The sequence below is a fragment of the Cryptomeria japonica genome, chromosome 7 (genome assembly GCF_030272615.1).
Source record: "Cryptomeria japonica chromosome 7, Sugi_1.0, whole genome shotgun sequence".
Classification (NCBI taxonomy): domain Eukaryota; kingdom Viridiplantae; phylum Streptophyta; class Pinopsida; order Cupressales; family Cupressaceae; genus Cryptomeria; species Cryptomeria japonica.
This window is the reverse complement of record NC_081411.1, coordinates 39,959,313-39,972,539: the sequence shown is the minus strand read 5'-3', so window position 1 is coordinate 39,972,539 and position 13,227 is coordinate 39,959,313. Positions and strand designations below refer to the sequence as shown.

The following is a 13,227-nucleotide window of genomic DNA, read 5'->3' as shown; positions in this document are numbered from 1 at the left end:
GTACCAGTGAACATCTAGAAGTGCCAAGTTGAATTGGGCTTTTATGATTGAAATGGCTCAAGAATCAGTACACTAATCACTCTGGAGAGGAGAAAACGTATTGAAAGCCGCGATCTGATGTTCTTAGCCTAAAAATAATCAGTTCCCTTGTTCGTGTTACTTGGTTTTAAATCTTGAAATAATCAGTTCCCTTGTTCGTGTTACTTGGTTTTAAATCTTGCACCAATTGAATGTAATTTTAACCTGAAAAACACCAGTCTCTGGGTACAGTTACAGAACTGCAACAATAAATAAATTAGCAACATTGAAGATTTTAGTTTAAACTGTGTATGGTTTTTAGTCAAGATTTTAGATCACATTTTGCCATCCATCATAGACCAAAATCGTTCATCACTACTTCATAGAATGTAGAAAACTCGTACCAACAAAGAATGATGATTTGAAGAAATTCTTAACAATGTAAAGAAGAAGAATTTTATTCTATATACCTATTTTTCTGACCAATGAAATACAATCAAATTGGACTGCTGTATCAGGCTATATATTGAATATTGATGACATGGGAATCCAAATATAAAAAACAGACACCATCAATGATTTCTTCAATACAAGTAAAATGAATTAGTACAAGAAAAAGTGGCAAGTACCTTCCCTCTACAACAGTTGCAAGCATTTTTCTTGGCAAGTACCTTCCCTCCAAAATAGAATCCATATCGTTTGAATAAACTTTAGAAGAGGATATTGAAATTGCTTATAATGGGAATGATGAATGAGACCCTTCTGTGATTATCTTGGACTCTAGTGATGATGTATGGTATGGTACATGTTGATTACATGTTGATGATGGGTCTAGTTGTGCTCTATCTTAGTCACTTGTTTTATGTTTTATTGGTTAAAATGTATTATAATTATTAAATTGAGTTATACATAAGAATAATCATATTATACATATAATTGTTTCTTATAGATATATAATATAAATTAAAAAAATGAGTGTTGGTGCAACTATTTAAGAAGAAGTTAGAAATTTTGGTTGGACAAGTTAGAAAAAAAATCATACAGAATTAAATTGGAGTTAGATTGTTTGAAGGTATGGAATGCACATCGCAATAATTTAGCATTCATTATTGTAGATAATTGACAAAGGAAGTGACACAATCATTAAAATTTGAATAGTCACTGTTCTAGTTAATTGTTATGATTAATGTGTGAGTTATTTAGATGAGACTTCACACTACATTAGGTTCTGACTTTTTATTGTAGCATATTAGTTAAAAAAATTATTATCATTTGCGTGGATCTATCTAAAATACATCTTTTTAGAAAAAGTTAAGAAAAAGTTATTTATTATATAGATATATAAATTTTCATTTTTATGAAAAGTTTATTCTATTTTATTATTTCCAGTTTATTTAGATAAATTTAACAATTGGTTCTGAAAAAATTCATTATTTTGCAATTATTTTGTTTTACTTTTATTTAAAAATTGTGTAAATATTATACACCTCCATGCTATTTAAAAAAAATGATTTCAAGATAAAAATACCCTTTGTATTTAACAATAGTGATTCACTAATTTGAGATACATTGCTCTAATTAATAAAAAGTGGGTTAGGCCTATACCATCACATATCCACTAAAAAGTGTCACCTAGGGTACATAAGAAGTGCACAACTAGCAAAGAGAGAGAGACCAAAAAGTAGAAAACAACAGAAAACCACTAAGAACAAAAAGGACCAAAGACAAGAACAACAAAAAAAACTACCAACAACTACACCAAAACAAACCAACCTCCATAAACACAAAAGGATTGCCTATTGGTCAGAGGCATTGCCTTATTGACAATCCTTACATAAAATAAGAAATTTATCAAAAAAATATATTTTTTGTTGGAATCATTAGTAGAAATTAGGGTACCCGAATCAAGAATATCTTTAACCACAGACATAGGGGGTTCCATAGACATATAAGAGAAAAAAGTGTGTCTCTTTTGTTTGGCTTTCCTACAATTAATCTCCTCCTGTATAGCTTTCAAGGAAGATGAATTTTTGAGGACCATCTCCTAGCTTCGATCATACATCTCCTCGATTTTTCCTTTTTGGATCTCCTAATTTTTCTTCAAATCTAAAATCATCCTATCTTAGGCCTTCTACATAAGCTTATATGAGAGCTCCTTTATCTTCCCTTCCACCTTCTCCTAAATTTCATCTTCTTAGCCATATTACCCATTTGTCTGCTCTAGCGATACCTCTCCCACTGCCTCGAGTCTATTAATTTTTGTCATAACCACATCAAACTGTGAAAGAAGCCATTTGATAACCAATTCCTATCATTCTACATTCTCTTCTAGCTTTAAGGCAGTAGATTCCAAATTAATGGGGCTCTTTTCATGTTCATGAATATACTCATTAGGGGGAAGAGTGGCAGCCTTCCCAAAAGCCACCGATGACCATTTGAATTTTGAATCATAAGAAGACTCTAAAACCTCCACCTCCTCCTCATCGCCTAACTCCAACACTTCCACCTTCTTAGGAGCTGGAGTAGAAGGCTTATGCTTCACTTCCCTTAAGGAATTAAAGTGGATGGGGATGCACTTAGTTTTAGAATAGGAGCTAATAATAGGGTTAGTTTTTTCCATGGGGCCCCCATAAATCTCAATTACCAAATTTGGGTCCAATAGAGGGTTAGGAGAATTTGAGAGGGACCTATCAGGTGGGATTAAGGTAAGGTGCAAATTATAACTACAATGTTTGTTTAGAAAATATTTGAAAATATATCTTGATGAAGACTAAATAATATGTGTCATTTTCAATGGTCAAAGGATCTCAGTCAAAGAACAACAATCTTGGAGAAGATGAGATTTTAATTATCTCCTTGTAGCAATGAATACTCTAACATTTTTGGCTTTGCAACAAACTTGCTATTTTTGTAAAATGGGTAAGCCTAATGTATTCATCTTGTCTTTTTGTTTCATTCCTCTACTAATTTCTGATATCCTACATTTTGGTATAATTTGTAAGAAATGATTATCAAATGTGAATATGACACTTCTATAACTTTCTTGAAGCTTGTTCACTCCCTTATTTTCTATATAAGGGAAATCAAAGTCATTGTACCTTCTTCAGCCTTTGAATTTTTGAGAGTAGTTTAATACTATGTCATAGCTAAGACAATATAGAAAAAAGATAAAATCTTGTATTCTATAGTTGTAAAGTAAATTCCAAATCTAGTAATACAATGAACTTTCAAATATATTTTGTGTGGTTGTCTCAATCACAATACATTCAAATCTTTTCAGATATAATGAACAATTTTCTTATATTTCATCTATGTGAGTTATAAAGGTTTATGTTCTAATTTATGCTTCTTTCTAAGGGAAAGATTAAATTTCTTGAGTTAGGATATAGTGATTTTGAATGTGATATCAAGGATCTTAAGAACTATAAAAAAATTCATAATAGGATGATTGGTCTAATGCATTGATTTCACTAAGCTAAGGGTTTGGGGTGCATTTCCTAAGCAAGTATGGATGTTAGGTTATTGACTAGGCTTTGTTTCCCTAATAAGGCACTAGTCTAAAATGAATCTTTAAGATTAAGATTAAACTTCTAAAAAACAATTCTTGTATATTTGTGATGTAAATAGGGTTTCAATAATATCTCATTTTACAAGATTGATAATCCAAGAATATAGTCAAAGCATGGATTACATAATAAATTCTTGGTAAAAATAAAGAATATATTTTTACTGAGGTAATACTATCTCAATTAATAGGATCAAAAGGTCATGAGACAAGTTAACCTCAACGCTGACCCTTTTTGGGGTCAAGCATGATAGAATTGGTCTAGTTCAACATAAACAACCTTCCCAAGGGAAATAGTAATGGATGAAAGAAAATTCCAACAAAGCAGAAGAAGACCCAATAACTCAACCTAAACTAGGATTTTGATCTTCTTCTCTTCAAAGAAACAAAATTCGTTGGACTAGGGTTGAAAAACAAGTAAGGACGACCTAACATATCATGGGCCATTTTGAAAAATGAGTTGGACATGGTTAATTTTAACAAAGAAAAATAGAAAAAATCCTTTGGTAAGGTTTTTGACACTAATGGGGTGGATCCCATGAGGTATCCATGACTTGGTAACCCAACCTCAAAGCATGCTTTCAGGGGGGATCCTCTGAACAAAATACCCAATAAGCATAAATTTCTCTAACCATTGATATGCAAAATCAAATCTTGAAGCTATTAAAACCACATCCCATGGATTATTAGAAGGCATGCCTTACGAAAATAATTTGAAACAAATTTTTGGTCTCCCTTGTTTGGTAGAGCAATTCATGCTAGATGGTAAAACACCAACACCATTGTTAACTATTGGTTTGAAGTTGATTGTGGCCATTAAAATCCCTAAAAATTCCTATAATTACTGTTGTATGATGCAAGATAGATGCAAAAAATTGGTAAGTAGAAAAAAAAAACCCCTAGTAGAGTGAAAAACAATCCCAGAGAAATCAAGCTAACCAAATCCACAATATTAGAATTATTAAAAACTTATTAAAAATAATTTATTGAAAAACATCAAGAATATCGTTTTAATTTTTTTCAAATGAATTCACCTATATTTATTAGTTTGACAGTAATAATATATTTAAGTATAAATATTTATACATAATTTTTATTTTATTTTGAATAAAAATGGCATAAACAATTGAAAATTTATTAAATATAAGGAGAAATACATAGATCTAGAATGTGAAATGCAGACGTCCCAAAAGAAAAAAATGATTTCCACCACACGGAATTGTGAAAATTAATCCCACCACTTGAATCCAAAAACGATGTCCACCACCCAATTTTACCAGGCTATATACATCACAAGGCATCAGACAAAAAATAACTCACAATAGTTAAATCCCAGACGCATAGTTATCAACACAAACAAACCAACCAACTTGTAGAGGAGATCAGCCATTTACAAAGCAAATAGATTACAAGATTACTAAAGAGGGTATGATGAAATATCTTCATTTATTAAAATATTAATGTATATAAATATGTTTAATTTCACAAATCAAAAAAATTATAGTTTAAGTAAAGAAGTTGTGTAAGGCAGAGAGCTAACTCTAGAGATGTTTGAACCAGATTATAAATTATTATAATTATAATTATATACATACTTTGGTTAAATTAATAGTACGATCTTAGAAATCATTGATTTCTACAATAATGTTTAAATTATACTAATATATAATGATTTATACTATCTTATAAATGTCAAATTTATAGTTATATTACATAAATATAGTGAAATATTAAATTTATGATTAAGTTTATCATTATAAATATAATTGATCTTTAATTGTTTCACAACTTTTGTTTTTATTATTAATTTAGTCATGTTTCTCAATGTCGTTTTTATTTTAGATTGGGCTTTCATTTTTAGATTTTTAGATTTTTAAGTATATTCTTATCTAAGTGAGTGAACAAGTATAATATTTATTCTTTTATAAGGCTATTTGACACAAGTTTTGACATAACCCACACACACATTGTCCACATTACTCTAGCTTATTCTATCATTGAATTTGTAATAATGGAATTTATATTTTTGTGTATATCAAGAGAAAATGTAACTGTATGTATGTAGACATATTTATGAAGATGCATATATATGTATACACACACACACACAAACACAAACACACACACACATATACATACATACATACACTCATACATACATACATACATATATAAGATGCATGTACATTTACATATCCATGTACATGTACATGTTTTGATATTTTCATATATATATATATGCATCAATTCTAATACGTTTTCTTTTTTCTCCATTTTACCATAACATGCAATTTGATCTTGTGGCTATGGATTTGACCTCGATTTTACAGATTGTTTTCTTACTTAGCAAGGATTGAACATATGTTTGTCTAATTTATTGCTATGTCTTTATATTCTAAAGCATCGAATTACATTCACTTATCATAGTATCATATCATATCTATTTTGAGCTTATTTAATCATATCATTTGCAAAATAATGCTAGTAACACATATTAGAGCAATTAAGATAATGCAGATCTACATAATCATTCTAGACAATTTGTGTGGATAAGGTTTCGTGTTTTTCTTTATTGACACAATCAGAAATTATTTTGTTTTGTGTGAAAAGGCATAGTACAATGTGAAATCTAATGGTTTCGGTAATCCTTTAAAGGTAATTCTAAACATTGGTAGCATAGATAGTGGAGTAAAGAAAGGAAACAAAAAAAACATCAATAAATGAAGCAACAAAAGTATAAAAATGACTAGATAGTTTATTCATCATTCATGGTTTGATGTAGAGTTTTGACAAATTTACTATTTCTAGTCTTCAAACATCTTTTGGGCATTCATATTTAGACTCAAGGTATATGTGCCTTATCTTTCTCATTTGTTGTCCTAATTTAAGAATTAATATTTCAATATTCTAATATTCATTATTATACAACTATAAATTATTATTTTAGATTACTTTATGATTATGGGTATGTATATCTTTTTATATTAAGCTACATAAACTGAACAAAAAGTTATTAATCTGTATCATACAGAGATTATTGTAAATATGTTTAAAGACTTCAAATGATAACCTTTAAATGTATAATCTGTAAATTTATGTTGAACAATCCTCTAGCAATAATTAATTAATTAGAATATTAATATCTAACCGATACAAGTAAAACATATCAAAATTTAGCTATATATAAATTGAGATAGATAAATTAATAAAGCACATACCTAATTCAATTGGAAGTGTAGCATTGCAAGAAATAGACATTTTACTCTTGTCGGAGGAGTCACCTCCATGATTTGAATTCCGATCTGTATCGTTCAAAAAAATATAGCTGCCTGATAACATCCCATGTGGTACTGTCACAACCATATTAATGTCAATGCTTTAAATTCAAAGATAAGATCACAATGGTTAGGAAACCAGAGCAATCCAAGAAAGCGATGTTGTACCAGTAAACACGCTGATGATCTCAGCCTAAAAAAAATCAGTTCCCTTGTTCGCGTTACTTGGTTTTAAATCTTGCACGAATTGACTGTAATTTTAGACTGAAAAACATCAGTATCTGGGTGCAGTTACAGAACTCCAACCATCTCAATAAAGTAGAAACATTGAAGATTATGCTGAAAGATATTAAATCCCTGGTTATTATTATGATTATATTTACAATTCATCAACGGACAATAATAGCTTGGATTTTAATGCTGCCGTAATACACATTGAGAGTATTCATATCCAATGTTCAAAAGCTTTTTGATGATTTAAAATTAAAAAAAGATTTAAGTACAATTAAAAATAAGTTTTCTAAGATTACGTATCAAGATATAATGTTGATAATAGTTCTAATCAGGAAATTGTCATTTCTTGGCAGGTTCAGAAGGGCAGTCAAAACGATAAACTTGTTGTAATTCTGAAAAAAATTTCTGGTTCTACTGATTTTGATTTAAACTGTATATACTTTTTAGTCAAGATTTTGAATCACTTTTTAAGATCCATCATAGACCAAAATCTTTCATCACTATTTCATAGAATGTAGAAAACTCCTACCAACAAAGAATGATGATTTCAAGAAATTCTTAACAATGTAAAGAAGAATTATTTTATGTATATAGGTACCTATTTTTCTGATCAATGAACTACAATCAAAGTGGACTACTGTATGAGGCTATATATTGAATATTGATGACATGGGAATCTAGATATAAACAATAGACACCATCAATGATTTCTTAAATACAAGTAAAATGAATTAGAACAAGAAAAAGTGGCAAGTACCTCCCTTTACACCAGTTGCAGGCATTGTTCTTTGTTTCAAAAGACTGTATGTGAATAAACTTTAAAAGAGGAAATTGTTTATAATGTGAATGATGAATGAGACCCTCTTGTGATTATCTTGGAGCCTAGTGATGTGTCCCTTTCTAGTTGTGTTCTATCTTTATCACTTGTTTTATGTTTTATTGGTTAAAATCTATAAATAATTATTAAATTGAGTTAAATCTAAGAATAGTTATATTAAACATATAATTATTCCTTATTGATATTTAATATAAATTTTAAAAAATGATTGCTGGTGCAATTATATAAGAAGAAGTTAGAAATTTTGGTTGGACAAGTTGGGTAAAATTCATAGAGAATTAAATTGAAGTTAGGTTCTTTGTAGGTATGGAAAGGCGCATCATAATAAATCATTATTTATTATCGTGAAAAATTGACAACAAAGTGAATTTTATTATAGTGATGTGTCCCTTTCTAGTTGTGTTCCATCTTAATCACTTGTTTTATGTTTTATCGGTTAAAATCTATAAATAATTATTAAATTAAGTTAAATCAAAGAATAGTTATATTAAACATATAATTATTTCTTATTGATATTTAATATAAATTTAAAAAATGAGTGTTGCTGCAATTATATAAGAAGCTAGAAATTCTGGTGGGACAAGTTGGGTAAAATTCATAGAGAATTAAATTGAAGTTAGGTTCTTTGTAGGTATGAAAAAGCACATTATTATTGTGAGAAATTGACAACAAAGTGAATTTTATTTAACAGATACTAAAATTTGAATAATTATTATTCTGGTTAATTGTTATAATTAATGTGTGAGTTATTTAGATTAGACTTCACATTATATTAGATGCTAGTTCTTATTTGAGTGTAGTAGTTAAAATAATTAATATAATTTGCATGGATATCTTAAGTACATCTTTTTTTAAATGTTAAGAAATTTTTTATTTATTATATAGATATATAAATTTTCATTTTCATGAAAATTTTATTTTATTTTAGTATTCACACTTAATTTTATATAAATTCTATATGGATTTTTTTTTAAAAAAATCATTCTTTTGTAATTATTTTACATTTAATTTTTTCTTGAAATTGTGCAAATATTATACACTTGTATGCTATTTAAAAATAATAATTTCACGATAAAAATACCCTTTATATTAAACGTTATTGATTCACAAATTTGAAGTCTTACTAAATTACTTTTTTAAAAGAGATTTGGAAAGATATTTTGAATGGATTTCATTTTACAGTTGATAATTGTTGTCCCATATTTATAATACCCAAAATTTGAACTTCAAATTGGTCTCAATGTTGTATGAAGGCTCAAATATGTATCTCTGCAAAATGAGTGAGCATGTGATCCAAGGTTGTCATTCCTAACCTACATTGTCGTCAATCATAAATATGTCAGTCAAAATGTGAAAAATGGATGAGTTTTAAAAATTACAAAGAAATGAGGGAAAGAATTTTCTGAGCAAGTCCTAAGCATCATTTTGTGTCATATGACCATTTTTTGCATGAACCTAGTTCACAGTTTGATATATTTTAAATTTTCAAATTTTGATGTTAACTAGAAGATACCCAAACCCTTCAACTACTTGAACATATAAAGAGGGAGCAAGAGGACAACCGTAGAAAATGGAAGAGTGAAGTCCAAAGGCATGATATCAGTAACCTTTAGTGGTGATACACACAAAGGCATCTCAAAATGATATCTTAATTGATTGAGTAAGCGGGAGGGGGGGGGGGGGGGGGGGAACGAAGTGCACCCATCATAGCTAGAATAAAAGGTCATTCAATATGGTCATAGAAGTTGGAAAATTCAATCTTTAAAAAAAGGGGTTGCAATCAAGAACAACAAGACCATTCCCTGCCTTGCTAAACAAAAATAATATTATCTAGAATAAACCATGATTTGATAAACCCGGTAAATTTAGGATAGAAAATTTGTGGGATTAGATGTTGAATTTTCAAATCCAAGGCCTCAATAATGATTTTATATGGTACATTGAAAAATGTGATCAACCACCAATTGCAAATGTCCTCTAGATAAGTAGTCTCAGGTATGAATTTTATGTCACATTTTCTAATTTTGGGTCAATTCAAATCAAAATAAATGCATGCAATGAGTGAGGGTAAAACACAATAGGTTGGGGGCGACAATTAATAATATAAAGAGATTTTTTCATACTTGGATATTCAAGAGTTAGATGTGAAGAAGATGAGTACTTTTTAGAGAGGAGGCAGAGCACAGTAGTTGAAGCTGAAACTAGCCAAAATGGAGGTTAAAAAGGGAAAGGAGATGTATGTGTTAGGATAACTGGTGAACAACTGAGAGGGGGGGTGAACCAGTTCTTAATAGATTATAACTTTTAATCCACAATATAACCTTAAACAGATCAAGTACCGGTAAAGCACAAATAGATGTTGGTAGGAATAGATATCGATAACAATACAACTTAGCAATTAACCAAATAATCAATGTAAAGAAACCATACCACACAACACCATGATTTGTACGTGGAAAACCCGAAGAAAGAAAAACCACGGTGGGAAAGCTACCCACAGTTAGATGATACTTATGTAGAAAGTATGTGTTCCAATGAGGGGCCTACACTTGCAGGAAGGCACACTGCCTAGAGCATACTGCTCATTACAAAAGAGTCTCACTGACTACAAAGAGGCTACAACCTTCTCAAGATAAATAGACAACAATTCAATAGAGTGAACTACTAGAGATAGCATCTACTATGCTTGATTACAGTCTCGGTTAAGCTCAATGTCGGAGGACTAAATCCTCTTCTGAATCCAATTCGATCAACAATGATCAACCAACTCCTTTGCCTCAGTGATATTACAATATTTGCACATTAAAGTCCTTGACCATGACCTTTCCAATAACCATGATACTTTACAAAGTGTTCTACCTCTTATTTATACAAACCCTAAGGCCTAAACCAATTAGGTCGACCACCTAAAGATATTACAATAAGATCATTACATAATTCCTTTTTACAATGATATGCCATGTCGGCTTAAGACCAAAACAATAATAGAAAATCCATAAACCATCTCGAAACATCCAAGTAACGTGTAGAGTAACGCTAACATGATATCGGTCCATAACCTAGATAGGTACTAGATCTATTTTGGGTCCACCATGCCAAAGCAACATCTTCTAGCAATTAAAACACAATCAACAAACATCTTTAGCAACATCAAGAAGCTGCACCAACACCACTTATGCATCCTGTCATAATTCATCATTGAAAGCTATGCCGATAAAGCCTTAAACTAGTACCGGTAAGGGTTTACCAGTGTGTATGATAATCTCCAATTACCAAGCCAATACCAACTAACCAAAACATGCTTATGGAGCATATAACACATGAAATCCAATATACTTCACTGATCCAATCATGCCCGAAGTGCCAACTAGATAATATCTTCTACTGGTAACACTATATCTTATACCGGTAACATGTCTGCCAGTAACCATCCATATCAGCCAATGTAAATCTATTTGCCACTAATAGCTAGTGTTGACATTAATGACAAAACATTATTGCCACACATAATCAATTCATCCATAATGCCAATAGTATGGAAGTCTATCAATAATCCATGCTATGTTGCAGGCAATCTATTTTATCATGGAATCTATTAAATTCTTTTTCAACCAAATTTTAGCCATGCTATAGCCTCGTGCATAAAATGATAGTGTTGTATTTTGACCAAGATGGCAACATTCCATGCAACTTGTACCTTATAACCATGGATGTCACTTGTGTGAGTACTTATAAATCTCTTATTAGTTAGACATTTATGCAGAACTACTTGTTTTTTAGTTTGTTAGATGCAATGACAGTCCTAGAGAGACTGAGAGGGGGATGAATCAGTGTCTAACTGGTGTATGAAATATTTAAACTTATTTATAACTTTGCAACCCAAATCAATGTACTAGTAAATAAGAAACAATGTAGTAAATAGAAATAGCAGAGATAGAATAAGTGCACACCATAACACAAGATATTTTAATGAGGAAACCCAGTGTGGGAAAAACTTTGGTGGGATTTGTGACCCACAATATTTACTCACTGGCCAATATGAGTAAATATTACTTACAATAGGGGCTTGCACATGGAGGGAGGCCAATAGCCTAGAGCACACTACTCAATGAAGAGTCTCACTGACTACAATATGGATAGTTAAATCCAATATAATGTACTACTCAAAATAGCATCTCTAATGCCTAGTTCAGTATCGGTTTAAGCTCAGTCATATACCATAACCAAAATCTTCGTTGTCCACTATATCACCTTATACAATAATTTCCTATTACATTCAACCATGCCTACCACATCAAAATGACCTATAAGATCTCATACATATACGAGTCTTTACAATATACCAAGTCAACTTTACAACAGATAATTATATTTACAATATAATTCACATTAACAAAACTTGTCACATGTCAACCTGGGTGCCCGTATGCTTCATTGTCGATGTAATCTGGATGCCGATGAATATGCTTTTCGGTGCCAGTGCCTGTCAGTGATTATGTCTGTGATGCCGGTGCATGTAGAATCCAGATATCGGTTGGTTACCATCAATGACAACATCAACCATATTCTCATTAGAGTGTAGAGTTCCAACAAACTCCCCCTTTGGCATTGATGGCAACACTCATGAGAAAAATTCAAAAACTGTTATCCAAAAGTGAATTCCAAGATCTGATCCAAAAAATGTGTGCTCCCACTGAGAAAGTGATTTGCTTTGTGCAATTATTTTTCTCCATACTACTACTCCACCTTTGACATCAATGACAAAGGACGTCAAAAAGAAAAGAATAAAAAAATGCTACCTCATATCTTGTAACCGGTTGCTTATAAGTTGAAAAATGTCAACCAAAAGTAGATTTAAGCTCTGCATGAATTTTTTATTGTCAAAAAGGATAGTCTTTGTTTGCTGGATCATGTCGGTCATATAGTGCATCTTCTGCTCTGGTGATCGTTCTCCTTGAATTGATGCCTTTGATAGCTCAACCCACTGAGTAATAAGACTGTCCAATCTTGGACCAATTTTAATTTTCACACTAATACATTTAGCCTATAATTCTGACGGAGGTTTCCAATGGAGAAGGTATTTTGTGATCAAACCTGATTTTTTTTTTTTAAAATGCCCGATTTCATCGGAATTCCGATGATAATCCAATGACATTAGGGTTTTTTTGAAAAAGTGCCCGTGTTCATCGGAATTTCGACGAATGCATGCATTACTTAAAAAAAAAGAAAAGACCAAAATCCCACCTCTTTACAAAATCCCGCCTATCTCATTCGTCTCGCCTCTGTAGCAATCATTG

At 30.8% G+C, this 13,227-nt stretch overlaps 1 long non-coding RNA gene across 2 annotated transcripts in view; it reads right to left on the bottom strand.

Moving 5' to 3' along the window:
* LOC131056240 (uncharacterized) overlaps positions 1 to 7,894 on the bottom strand; it is a 48,395-nt gene extending 40,501 nt beyond the window's left edge. The window contains exons 1-4 of one of the 2 annotated variants that reach the window (XR_009108591.2): positions 7,850 to 7,894; positions 7,027 to 7,109; positions 6,802 to 6,933; positions 5 to 243 (exon numbers count right to left, since the gene is read on the bottom strand). This is a non-coding gene — a long non-coding RNA (uncharacterized LOC131056240). The remainder of the gene's footprint in view (positions 1 to 4; positions 244 to 6,801; positions 6,934 to 7,026; positions 7,110 to 7,849) is intronic. The other variant, XR_009108592.2, reaches the window with a different exon arrangement.
* Between the last annotated feature and the right edge of the window lie 5,333 nt (positions 7,895 to 13,227).